The sequence below is a fragment of the Homalodisca vitripennis genome, chromosome 4 (assembly GCF_021130785.1).
Source record: "Homalodisca vitripennis isolate AUS2020 chromosome 4, UT_GWSS_2.1, whole genome shotgun sequence".
NCBI classification, from domain to species: domain Eukaryota; kingdom Metazoa; phylum Arthropoda; class Insecta; order Hemiptera; family Cicadellidae; genus Homalodisca; species Homalodisca vitripennis.
The window spans coordinates 89,395,613-89,409,993 of record NC_060210.1 but is presented as its reverse complement, the minus strand read 5'-3'; the positions used below and the strand labels follow the sequence as shown (position 1 = coordinate 89,409,993).

The 14,381-nt window shown below is 32.5% G+C and overlaps 1 protein-coding gene across 1 annotated transcript in view; it reads right to left on the bottom strand.

Moving 5' to 3' along the window:
* Positions 1-13,761, bottom strand: part of LOC124359734 — a 37,861-nt gene extending 24,100 nt beyond the window's left edge. The window contains exon 1 of the mRNA XM_046812724.1: positions 13,494-13,761. The gene's annotated coding sequence lies outside the window, so the exon portion shown is untranslated. The remainder of the gene's footprint in view (positions 1-13,493) is intronic.
* Between the last annotated feature and the right edge of the window lie 620 nt (positions 13,762-14,381).

Sequence of the window (14,381 nt, the reverse complement as noted above, 5' to 3'; positions counted from 1 at the left end):
GTTACTTTTATGCAGGGATACAAAAGCCGGTGCTATGTCTTTAAAAATGTTTAAATGTTCATGGTAAAGAAGTGAATATATGTTCATAATTTAGTTTGTAATATAATTTAAGCTCATATATAAAGTTTCCTTTTATCCATTACAAAACGGTTCTTACTTTAAAAAATGACTCCCATACATTATATTAGATCTTGAAAATTGGGAGTTTCTTGATGATTCCTCAGATGTTGAAGATATGTTTGAGACATCAATCAATCAATCAACCAATCAAAGAATTCTATATTGTTCATTTCTTCAAGAAATAATATTTAACAATGCGCTCTTGTATTACTTTGATGTAGGTTGTCCTCAAAAAAGAATAACAAGAAAAAATAATTTTACAGTACAATTGGGTAACTTCTAGAATTTTAACCTCCAGAGCAAAATTGAAGAATACTACAACATTTTTAAAACTACAAATAATGAACTGTTTAAATCATTCTTTAAAAACTATAGACAAATTTATAAAAAAAGTAATAGCTGCCTCAAAGGCCTATGATGTAAAGAAAAATATTAAAAATTCAGAAAATGTGTCAAAACGGCCTGGAACATTATTAATAAACTTAGAAAAAAATAAAGTTCCGGCTAATCCTATTTGCCTTGAGATTAAAGGAAATATTATCAAAGATCCTTGCATGGTTGCAGATAAATTGAATGAGTTTTTTGTGAATGTTGCTCAAAATGGTGGCTGTTCTACAATTAACCGAGTTCAATTGGGGCAACCTAGTGCGTTGGAATCAATTATGTTGGCTCCTGTTACTGAGGAGGAGGTGATGGCAGTTATAAGAGACATGAAACCCAAACATTCCACTGATATTTATGGAATATCAATGTGGCTTATTAAACAGTGTTTCCAAAAATTGTTGAACCCTTAACTAAAATTAATTAATAATAAAAAAAGATCACTCTAAGAGTGTAATCCATCAGTAATATTAAATGAAACCGTAATAGATGAGGTTAATGAGAAGAAATTGCTGGGAATGCATATTGATAGAATGCTTACTTGGGACACTCATATCGATGTTGTCTGTGGGAAAATATAACTAGGCATTTTTGTATTGAGAAACTTTGCGATGAGAGTACATTAAAAATGGCATATTACGGCCTCATATTATGGCATTATGGTCTTATGGCATTACTCTATGGGGTGGTTGTTAGCACCACAACATGGCCAGATGTTTTGTGTTGCAAAAAAGAGCAATCAGAAGAATTGCAAAACTTGGTTTCAGAGAGTCATATAGGGAGAGTTTTAGAAGGCTCAAACTGCTGACACTCCCACTCCTGTACATGTATGGAACTGTCTTGTACTGCCGGTACAAATGTAAAACTACACGTAGCAGGGACGTGCATGGCTATAACACTAGGGGGAGGGATGTGTTAAGGGTGACACAGCACAGGCTCCGAGCTTATGGAGCTCTACCCCGTGAGGTCAGAGCTAAATTAATCAATTTGCTTCTCCTCGGGATACGTGAGGAACACAAGCAATTTTTATTACCGGGGGGAGGGAGGGGGGTCTTCTACGACATTGCTGAGTTCGCGGACCGTGAGCCAGAGTTTTAAGGGGCCGACCTGTTTTAAGTCTTAAATTATGTTTTTAGGATTTTTATTGTATTTTAAAGTTATTATCTATTTTAAAGTTTTAACTATTTTAAAGTATTTATAATTTTACATTTTGTATTCTATAAAGATGTTGTATAAATATTGTTTATTTTGACCAAGTTTAATTTGAAGTAACCTGTACTGATTGTGTATACCTGTAATTCAATAACATATGTCATGTTTTAAATAAATACCTGTTAAATGTTATATTAATTTTAGTTTTGTGCACTAGACAGTTAGCTTAGAATTAAGATGGAAGTGACGGATGCTATACAATATGTGAATTGTTTTACAGCAATAAAGAGATTTTATTATTATTATGTCATTTTGATTCCCTAACTTAATAATCTGAGTTGTGCCCGGACCAAAAAATATCATATCTTCTGTACCATTATCACACATATTTACAAAATATTCATTCATAATGTCATCGTCCACCTATTTATAATTTATGTTAGATTGCTTCGGTTTTCTCCTTAGTATGATTATTTCATTATTTACTAAATTTAACTTAAGAATAAGGGTTTTTACAGAGTTGCTTAACCCAGTATTGTTCTCCTCCAACCCGTGACAGGAGTACTTCACTGTCTTAAGTTTACTTGCTGTTAAACTTGAAACCACTTCGTCACGTTTTCGAAGGTCCAGCTCCAAAGCCTTAATTTTTCCATCAAGAGGCATCTTCTCCCCCTGAACCAGGTTCTGAAGCTCAAAAGAGTGGTTCATCTCTGCCCATCTTTGTTCCCTCTCGAGCTCCAATTTAGATGTAAGAATACCAATGTTATATTTATACTGTTGTAAGAAATTATTATACTGTTCACATTCACTGGATCAAAGTTTTTTAGAAACTCTAATCTTTTAGAAATGTTATCTTTGAAGTCAATTTCAGGATGATTTGATCTCAAGACATAGCACATGTACATCACTATTTTACTTGCGACCATTATTCAAATACCATACATATGATATTAGTTTGATTGAATTAATTTGGAACAATAATGTTGGAAACCCAATTACGTTATAGGCTTTTAAGACTGTAGAAATAATAATACTTTGGTTACATTTTTAACCATACAAAACTAACCTCTTTACAAAATGATAGCCAATCTGAAATTGTATTTCTGCATGTACTGCTGACGTGAAAACTATGTTCATTTATTAGAAAGTCATTGTTTGGTTAAAAAAAAATATAGTACATGACTGTCAATATATTCATTAATCCAAATTTATAGTGATAGAAAAGTCTTATTAAATGTGTTTATTGTAACAACGTGTTTGTTTTGAATTTCCTTGTAATAAAACACTATTGGATTCCCCTGGATTTTCATCTCCTCACTAAAAACTAAACATTTTGGATTTATAGGAACAATATTGTTGAGAGCATTGATGGCGTTGTCATGGTCATTGTTCTTACCCATGTCATTACTCTACACAATAATGTTACTTTTTTTGTATTAACTTAATTTTCAGCAATATAGTTATTCACTAAAATACAACATGCTGGGAATTATTAATTATGAATGTCTATTTACCAAATGCTTTTATATTTGATAGTTTAGATACTTCTAATCTATAGTTGATTTGATTGTCATAGTGGCCTACAATACAACAACCCAGTTTGAGAACACCTAAAGATTCATCATTCTGGAAGTGAAAGTATATAGGCTAAGGCTATTTAAGAAATTATTAAAAGTAATTTTAGATTGTTTTAGGCAATATGGTTAAAGTAAAAAATATCCGTAATGGCTGCTACTGTAGAAGTGCACATAGAATTCCTATTATGAAGTAAAATAAAATAACATAACGTCTTTTCTGCCCATTCTGACACAATAATAGTAATAGGGGCTATACTTTAAGTGAAATTGCGACCAAAACTTTTACATTGAACATGCAGAAAAACATCACTCACTAATATCACAAGATAAAGAACACTCGTTTCTGTAAATAAATATACAACCAAATCTAAACAAAAAGAAAAAACAGCACTATGAAACTGCCCATTATTCCATCCATAGAAAGAACTAATCCTCTGACCCAAATCCTAACCTGGTTCATGAACTACACCTGACCTAGTTCCTGAACTACCACCGACCTAGTTCCTGTAGCAGTTTAATTAACAAAACTAAATTAATTTTATTATTTGAAAACAAAAAGGACAAATACAAAAATAAATCTATTGAATCTACTTAACTGGCATTCTAAAACTAAAAATTCCGGTTTTCATGATCAAAGTGTACTTAATTTCACAGGACAAATGCAGAAAAAATTAAATCTATAAAGGACCGTACCTCAAAAACGTAGGTGCAGATTTCAATAAAATTTTCTATACACATTCAATACATTGTCTACTGTATTGTATTACTACCCTCATTCTTAGGCAGCACCTATTTTCGGAGATATATCGCTTTTACATGTTAAATACTGGAAAAACATATAGATAGTCATACCTCAAAAACGTACAAGCTGATTTAGATAAAACTTTCTATACACATTCAGTACATGTTCTACTATACTGCAATAGAAGCCTCATTGTTAGGCCACGCCTATTTTCGGAGCCATACCAATTATAAAGGTTATGTGCTGATAAAACCAATCTATGGATTGTCGTACCTCAAAAACGTATGAGCAGATTTTAATAAAAATTTCTATACACATTCATTACATGGTCTACTATACTACAATATAAGCCCCATTCTTAGGCCGCACCTATTTTCGGGACATATATCGATTTTACATGTCAAATACTGGAAATCATATAGATGGCTGTACGTCAAAAACGTACGAGCCGTTTTTTTATAAAACTTTACACATTAAATACATGGTCCATTATACTACAATAAAGCCCTCATTCTAAGTCTGCGCCTATTTTCGGAGCCACACCGATTGTAAAATCAAATCTATGGATGACCGTACATCAAAAACGTACAAGTCAATTTTGATAAAAAACTTTCTATACACATTAATTACTATACAGTACAAAGCCTGTTAAATTGGTGTGGCTCCAAAAATAGACACAGCCTAAGATGAGGGTTGTATTGTAGTACAGTAGACTTTGTCTCAAATATGTACGTATATAAAGTTTTATCAAAATCGGCTTATATGGTTTTTAGGTACGGGACCATCTATAGGGTTTCTCAGAACCTGTTTTGTTGAATGAGTACAATCCTCAAAATGTCCACTATAAATGGCGATTATTATCATAAAAGTAGTCTTTGTTCATTTAAAATCTATATTTGTAGTATTTATCTACACGTTATTAAATTAATATATATTTTGTATGGTTTAAGTTGATGAACTAGGTTAGTATCAAGTTAAGAACTAGGTCCGGGTACTCATACTTTTTATGGATGGAATCTATGGCCAGTTTCATGTTAGCGAAAAAACAATTTTGAGATACTAAAAGAAGTTGTGCTATAGCAAACATGACCAAAATAACAAAGGAAAAACTATGAATAACCTTACTATGGAGGTAAAAATGATAAATAAACAGTACTTTGGTATTATCCGGTGGCCACTTTTTTTTAAACAATTTTTCTTTCCAGGAACCTATATAACTACATTATTAGAAAGAACAGACTTTATTCATGTACTGTGAAAATTTCACCTCATTATGACAATCGGTTCTTGTTTACAGCCAGCCAAAAGGAAGTAATGGCAGCGAGAAGAAGGCCAATCTGTCCCTATCTACTTATCGTTATTACGCTATACAAGTAGGTTTAGACTAGGTTATCATAAATACATTACTAGTATTACCAAAGTTAAATATAAACTCTACCAGCACTAACGTGATAATAGCTTAAATTTGGGTAATATTTCGAGGGAATGTTTTTCATTTTTCGGGGTGAATCCTTTACTGATGGAGAGAGGGATGGCTGCAGTTAATAAGCATTTAACACCTGAGTGATCGATAATATCAAATCATCAATTAGAACAATTTAAATGCTGTGAAACATGTTTACTCTGTTAAGTAATTGTAAGTATTACGCTGTTTAAACTTAGTATAAACAAAATTGTATTATTTTCTATTATTTAATATGCATATATTACTTTGACAAATAAAAATATAACTTCACTGTAATATAATCTTCTAAAATTTTATTAATATTATAAATACTAAAGTGTCTTTGTTTTGCTTTCATGTGTAAACTATTCTCCTTCAACCGATTGTACTGAAATTCGAATTGTACTTACTTACGGTCCCTGGGATGAATGTCCCATTCTATTGTGCTTCTTATTTTGAAAATCCCTCTGCGCTATGCCCCACTGATCTTTAAAGTATTGAAAAAAACCCATCTTGGTCTCTTTAAAGTTATGAAATATTACAGTAATATTAAAAGAGCATACGTATAACTTAATCAACTGTTCTGCGTAAAAATTGTTTATTATTTTCAATTTGTTTACATTTATAGAGTGTACATTCTCTAAGAAATAAAAATACATTTTGCATGCCGTTTTAGATTTCAGTGATTAGGTAAGTACTCATCCACCTTACAAAATGTTGTACAACATAAGATGGTCAGAATTTGACACCGAATACTCCCTTTGAAGCAGTCGGCAAGAACTATACTAGGTGAAAGTTCACTGAACTGGGCTTTTTACTGATGATCCAATATATATTAACAATATTTTTTAGTTTACAAAGAAACAAACACATAGTGTCATTTTAACTATACATTTTTATCAAATATTAAGTATTAGATATAAAAGTCAATGGTATTATCTAAACTTTACTATAAATTTAAAGACTGATATAAAACCCATATTAGTTTACTTTTGAAAGAAGTAGGTTTTTCTGATCTGTGATATATATATATATATCGGAAAACAAGACAAAATCAAGTATGGACCATAACATACTAAGAACAAAGTAAATTACAATGGCTATAAATATAAACTTTTGATGTGTTTTCTTGATCGTGGCAACAGACTAAGTAAACTTAACAGTGGCGTCGGAAATATAATTAACTCGAACCAGCATTGGTTATACACATGTAACTCCTACTAAATTGTGTGCAAAGGAGCAGGTAACTGCTAGCAATTCAGATATATGAGACAATGTAGTTGGCTTCTCAGAGCTGTGTAATGTATATATATATATATATATATATACAGGGTGATTCATGAAGTTCTCCCCCCACTTCTACAGCACATTGTACTAGTAAAAAATAATGAAAAAAATGTTATATAAACATAGGTCCGAAAAACGCTTTGTTAGCGAGTTACAGCTAGCGAAAGATTTCGCCTGAATTCCTGGGTAAAGAGTAAAATAAAGCCATACTGAACTTTTGGAAAGGTTAATTAAGTGAGAAATATCGTGGATTCTTATGTATTTTTACCTGATAAAGCTAATAAAATAGGTTTCAGAACTGTACCTGTAGTAGTTTTTGAGGGATTCAGGGTTTAAATGCAAAAAATTGGGGCACAAAACAATGTTTTTTTAAGTTTGATGTACAATAACTTTGTTAAATTGGTAATAAATACATAAAATCAACAAACATTAATTGTACAGAATTTAATTCTGAGAAAATTTATATAATCAAAGTCTAAAATAAAACAGAAATAAGTACCAAAAAAATCGATTTTATTCAGTATAATACATTACTAGCTGTAAAGAAATACCGTACGGTATTTAGATAAAATAAAACAAAAACAAAAATGTTTGTTCCTTAATGATGAGATAAATTGAGAAAACAAGATTAACTGTTAAATAAAATTTGTTTGTAAATAAAAATATCATGTTTTTATTACGTTGTATTTTTTTTTTAAATAAAAATTTACATCAAATGTTCGAAAATAAATGAAGCAAACATTTTCCCATTATTGTTTACTAATCATCGAAATGCAGTTTTTTGTTTTATTAATTTCTAAGTTGGTAACGCACGAATAACAGCTGATCAACAATGGTATTCTGTACTGTTACGTTTAGAACTGTGTATTAGTGGTGTTTTGCAAGCTACAGCAGGAGATCGGGTTCTGTGAATCGTGTTATTAAATGCAATTTTTCTGTGAGTTATAATTCGATTGTTTTTATTCAGCGAAAAAATGCCTTACTTATTTACATCAGAGGAATACGCTGATATGGCTTTTATTTTGGGTTTACTGTAATGGTAATGCTAGAGCTGCTGTAGAAGAATATGAACTACGTTACCCTAATAGGAGGATTTCCAGATACCAAAACAATTTCAGGAACTTTTCGTACTCTTCTGGAAACAGGATCACTACCAAGTACTAGAACCAATTATGAACGAGCTGTTCCAACTTGATGATGATATTGTTATTAATGCTGTTCATCGCAGTCCAGGTGTAAGTACACGACGTATTTCTAGGCGGATAGGAGTTTCGCAGTCAACGGTGTGGGAGGTCACTTAATCGAAACAAATTTTATCGTTTCATAAACAAAAGGTTCAACATTTACAGCTAGGGGATGGTCCGCTTCGCTTGGAGTTTTGCAACTTTTTGAATATTAATAATCAACTCTACAAGCGTATTTTGTTTACGGATGAGGTACAATGCACTCGGGATGGTGTCAATAACTTGCACAATGAACACTCATGGGCAGAAGAAAATCCACATGAGGTAGTGGAACAGAACTTTCAACACCGATTTAGCGTCAATGTCTGGTGTGGCCTTTTGCACAATCGGCTGATTGGACCTTTCATATTACCTGGACGCCTAAATGCTGAGTTCTATTTGCATCTCCTTCAAGAAAAGTTGCCGCAGCTGTTAGAGAATGTTCCTTTACATTTCAGACAAAAATTTTGTACTTCCAGCATGACGGAGCACCTCCCCACGTTTCACGTGCCGTTTCTGCTTACTTAAATCATCAATTTCCTGGACACGGGATTGGTCGTGGAGGGCCTCACCCTTGGCCACCAAAACCACCAGATCTATCTCCATTGGATTATTGCATCTGGGGATGGATGAAAGACATTGTATACAAGACAAAAGTGAATTCTCGTGATGAATTAATTGCCCGTATTATGGATTCGGCTGTGCAGATACAGGGAAGTCCTGAAAATTAAAAACGCAAAAAAGCAATACACAAACGTGCTGCAATATGTATTGATAATGATGGCCTCATTTTCGAACATCTATTATAAAAAGTGCGTACGGTTGGCCCAACCTGATTAATTTTGCTTAAAACTAGTAATGTATTATACTGAATAAAATCGATTTTTTGGGTACTTTGTTTCTGTTTTATTTTAGACTTTGATTATATAAATTTTCTCAGAATTAAATTCTGTACAATTAATGTTTGTTGATTTTATGTATTTATTGCCAATTTAACAAAGTTATTGTACATCAAACTTAAAAAAACATTGTTTCGTGCCCCAATTTTTTTGCATTTAACCCTGAATCCCTCAAAACTACTACAGGTACAGTTCTGAAACCTATTTTATTAGCTTTATGAGGTAAAAATACATAAGAATCCACGATATTTCTTACTTAATTAACCTTTTCATAAGTTCAGTATGGCTTTATTTTACTCTTTACCCAGGAATTCAGGCGAAATCTTTCGCTAGCTGTAACTCGCTAACGAAGCGTTTTCGGACCTATGTTTATATAAAATTTTTTCATTATTTTTACTAGTACAATGTGCTGTAGAAGTGGGGGGAGAACTTCATGAATCACCCTGTATATATATATATATATATATATATATATATATATATATATATATATCACATAATAACATTGCATAGTGTAACATGTTCATTCCTAGCCTCATTGCTTGCATGAAATGGCCTCGGCTGTTATTGGTTACTGAGTAAACCTAAACCAAAAATTCCTTATAAGAATACCAAATTATTCAGCCCAGCTGTTACTAAAACAACAGCATCCCAGGGACATGCTACCACTGAATTACCTGTTACCGATACTAATACTGCAGATCTGTAATGGCAGCAAGTGGAGTGGTTATGCACATATTTTATTTGTGCCAGACACATTTATCTTTCAAAATAGTAAAAAGTAAGTAGCCTTAATGTTAATGTTTGGTTTGTTATATTTTATAAATATCCTAGATTGTTTTTTACTCACCACAATATTATTACTTTTTATACTGTAATTTTAAATACAAAGTAATTGAAATATAACATAATTTTTTTCTCTAATAATGTAGTTTTTGTATAAGAAAAAACCTTGGTAAGAAAAACTGTTAAATAAATAGTGGCCTCCACATAATACAAAAGTACTAAATTAACTTCACAATGGAGGTAGAAATTTTAATCACACGAAAAAGAGAAAAACGTTCTGAAAAACTCCTAAATTACCTTCAAATGCTGTTGGTAGCCATATAGATCCGGAGGCCACTAATTTTGGAAGATTTCTTTACAGGGGACCTACAAAAACTACATTTTTAGAAAGGACACTTTTTGAGTGGAGAACATAACGTCATTATGACAATTGGTTCTTGTTTTATGCTTCCCAAAATGAAGTAGTACCAGTTAAGAAGGGGACTACTGTAATCTAACCTTATCTATTACTTTCATTACACGATGGTAGGTTTAGATCACTTTATCATTTATATTTTACTAGTAGTACCAAAGTTAAAGATAACCTTTATGAGCGCTAACGTAATCTTAGTTTGAATGTTTTCTTGGTACTTTGGGATTATACCGACCACACCCAGACATGAATCGTTATTTGACATTTTGCTTCTTCTGATTACTAGATTAGCGTAGAACAATATTTCGTCAATATAAAACAGGAATTGTCTTATCGCAAACCCCTCTCCATCCTCAGATAGAGGTCAAAGTCGAGCGGTCTAGTAGATAACGTGATTGCAAAGTCTCGCCGCCCGTTCAGCTGTTGCGTCGCTTTGTTGTACTTCTGTGTTTTACCCCTACATTTCTCCAAATACAAAAATTCAACAAAAACAAACATTACCAAACAAAAACTAAACTCTTTATTGAAAAAAACACTCAAAACTTGTTTTTATTCTTGATCACACTCCGCCACCCAAAATGCAAGTGCCTCCGGCTATCAGCGCGGGCTTCAGCAGTGCTGCCCCGCGCTGATGTCAACGAAAGAAAAACATCCCTCGAGATAGTACCTATCAGTAAAATATCAAATTCTAGAGGGGCTGATCAGAAATATAAATTGAATTGTAATGGAAAGGCAATTATGTACCGTGCAAAAAACTTAAATAATCATGTGATGCCGCGCGGCCTGGCGTAATCGGGATTCTCGAGAAAGATAAGATAACAGCGACAACAATACCGATCACAATACCTGGAAATGCTTGTAAGTTTGTAATTAAAGAGTTGTTTTTTCGTTCTGTCATGTTTGTTTCTATAAATTTATATTTTTGTGTTCTTCATACTGGTGTGGTCGGTATAATCCCAAAGTACCGTTTTCTTTTTCTGTCAGAAGTGTGGGGTGCCCAGATTAACCAACTTTTTTGACGTCAGATCATGTTGAACAATCTAGCACATGATCAGAGGTTGGAATAGTATTGATCGGAAATACCCCGGCCATCAGTGAGGGTTCTGGTCGCCAACCCGCACTTCTGGTGAAATAAGTAAAACATCCCTTAAGATAATACCTAAATTTAAGCTCAGATCATGTAAGCGCTCGTTAACTTCTACATATTTATAATATGTACATATGTATTTATCTACTTATATAGACTAATAACAAATAGTAGACAGGGACCGAGTGGCCATCTTCTTGCTGACATTGGGAGGCAGAAAACCAGAACCGATTGACATAAGACATTTTACTTTTACAGTAGAACTAAGTCTTGAAAATAAAGCCTGTTACTTCTAATAATTTAGTTTTTTAGGATAATGAAATAGAATAGAATAATACCAAAGTAACGACTTATACTTCCCATTCAAATTCTCGCATGAATAGTGACTCTTATTCATTCCTGTTATACCTAGTCCAACTCGTTTACAATATAAAATTTGCTACCATCAAAAAATTCTTTGTTTTTTAATAAATTGTTAATAATGGTTTTATTTCATTTTAGGTAATGTGTATATAGTAAACATTATCCAATTATCATTATGATATATGGGTGAATAGACTATCACTCAAAGGGTATCTATGAGGTTAAAGGCTGACCTGGAAAATCACGAATTTGACGTTATTAACGTATTCTGCTCATCCTCCTGAACAAAAAAATATATATGGTTTTAGGGGGGTGCAAATGTTAAATACATGGTTTTTAGGGGGTATATTCATAAACAAGTTTTTAATATTTTAATGTTCTGTTTGTGTGCTGTGTGTCTCGATATCTATGTATGAGCTACAATGTAATCTGTGGCCGGGACTGATAGCTTATGTTATCTGAGCGCTCCGGGGCTGTGGTCCGGTGATTCATAAGATATCATGTGCTGTAGTTTGGATCGAGTGAGTGCTTGTCAATCATGGGTCAACCATCCACTAGTTCGATGAATCGTAGTGAATTGTGTGTGTCAGAGTGATTTGTCGGACATGTTAGAAGTTTACGTTTTGACCAAAATGAGATTATTTCCTTTTAAGGGTAAGTGTTCTCTATTACTGTCCATTTATATATTAATATTGGGTTCTTATATGATTTATTACGCTTTTTACACTTTCCACAAATTCTTTGCATTACTTTTCAATTTATATATTAATTTCTGATCAGCCCCTCTTGAATTTGATATTTTACTGATAGGGATATCTCGACAATATTCTCGAGGGATGTCTGCCGATGATGTCAACCCGATAACAAATAATTCATTTGTAGCTCGGAATTAAGATAAACATCATTCATTTCAGTCAAAATTCTGCTCATTTCAGAGTTATTCTTCATTTATGTTTCCAAAGATGGCGGGGCATCCGATGAGGACATCGCGAGGTTGAATCACGTCACAAAAGGTCATGTGACGCCCAACGCGGATGTATAACATGGAAATATTGCTCTGCACGTGAAAAGTAGTTCCATTTATTATGTTCTACAACTTCATTATTTCTCATTTCCACCCCATAAAACCTTATATTGTTTTGTTCAGTACGACGATTCCAATAAGTTGACAACGCAAAACTCGAAACTCGTATTTTGCTGCTCCAGCCATTACTTTCACAAATACCCCTAAAGGTAACACTAACTAAATTTGAAGAGACTTTAATATGTGGCCTACACTTGTTATTCGATTGTTATTATCGAACAATTTGTTATATTATCCAACTTCGATATTATATAATAAACGTACGCTACAAGAATTATAATAGGCTACATTAGTAACAAGAATAATACATTATAAGTTTTAATTAAATAAATTTAACAGTAGCATCAAAAAATAACAAAACCAACTTTGCCCTAGAGCGAACTACCAGAAAAACTACAATATTTGCAGCTTGCCCGGATAGCAGCATACAACCGTTTTTATAAAATAAAGTTAAGGATTCTCCCCATTGAGCCAAGAGCCAAATCCACATCTTGAAGATACTTGAACAAATCTCATCACTTTTAAAAGATACCAATCTCACATAATTTCCTCATATTCATTGTCAATTTCAAGTTCTCCAAAAATGGCATAAGTTACTTTTTGTCTTTTATTTTTTTTAACATTAAAAATTATTATTGTAATTAATAAATTGAAATCATACGTCAAGTTAAATACATTTTAATACCAAATTATTCATTGGATAAAATCAATCAAAACATTAGACAAAAAATTACGACATAAGAAGTCTAATGAATGTAGGCAACTTATTAAGGTCTAGCCTACCCCTAAGTTTTATGTATATTGCCATCACAAACACTATTCTAAAGATTCTATTTATAGGTCTAGGGAAGTGAAATACATTTGTTTATAAAACTAAAAATAATAGACCTGATATAATATTTGTTCAAAATAAATACACTGGAATAGCATACATACCAAAACTATGACTCAATTCTGAGCAACACGGAGTTAAGTTGAAAAAGTATTTTTCGTTTCTTCTCAATCGATAAATCTACTGCACTGTAAATCCCTCACTACTGCAGAAAAATGTTATTATTACATTTCACATAAACATATGAAAAATAAACGCAACCAGATTACAATTTCAGGTTAACCTATTTTGTTTTGAAGCTATCCTATTATAACAGTATAACATCAACAGCAATAATAAACAAATCTAGCGTTCCAACACGTTCAACCAACGTTGACGACAGTTGAGAAGAAGAAGATGCAAATATATAGTGGAGACACAGACTGAGAATGGAGACTGTTTTTGTGTAAACTTGATATTTCATGAGCATTAAATTTATTTTAGCTTATATATATATATATATATATATATATATATATATATATATATATATATATATATATATATAACTTTTGGTTGCTGTTTTGTTTATTGTGTATATATTTATTTATACTTTGAAGACATACTTTGCACTCTTATTCTCAAAATTTTAACACTATATATATTTATAATGGTTTCAATGTTGTGTACTTTGCTAGCATAGACATGAAGCAACTATTGAGGGAAGAGTTGATTAATGTGAATGTTGAATTTACATAACTCCAGTTCACCTTCTTCTTAGAGCAGCGTCTGGAATCTGACGTTGTCACAGACTTAACTCCTGGAATCTGAAGTCATGCTCGTCTGAACAGAAAAAAGTGAGCATCGAAGAAGCTGAAAATGAACTCTTTACAACGTTTCGACATCAGAGACACATATACTGCAAAATATAGTGTCATCTAGGCGAAGAGGAGTTATCGTTGCCTCATAAAGGTGTACAATAGATTGCACTACTAAAAACTTCTGATCCAGCG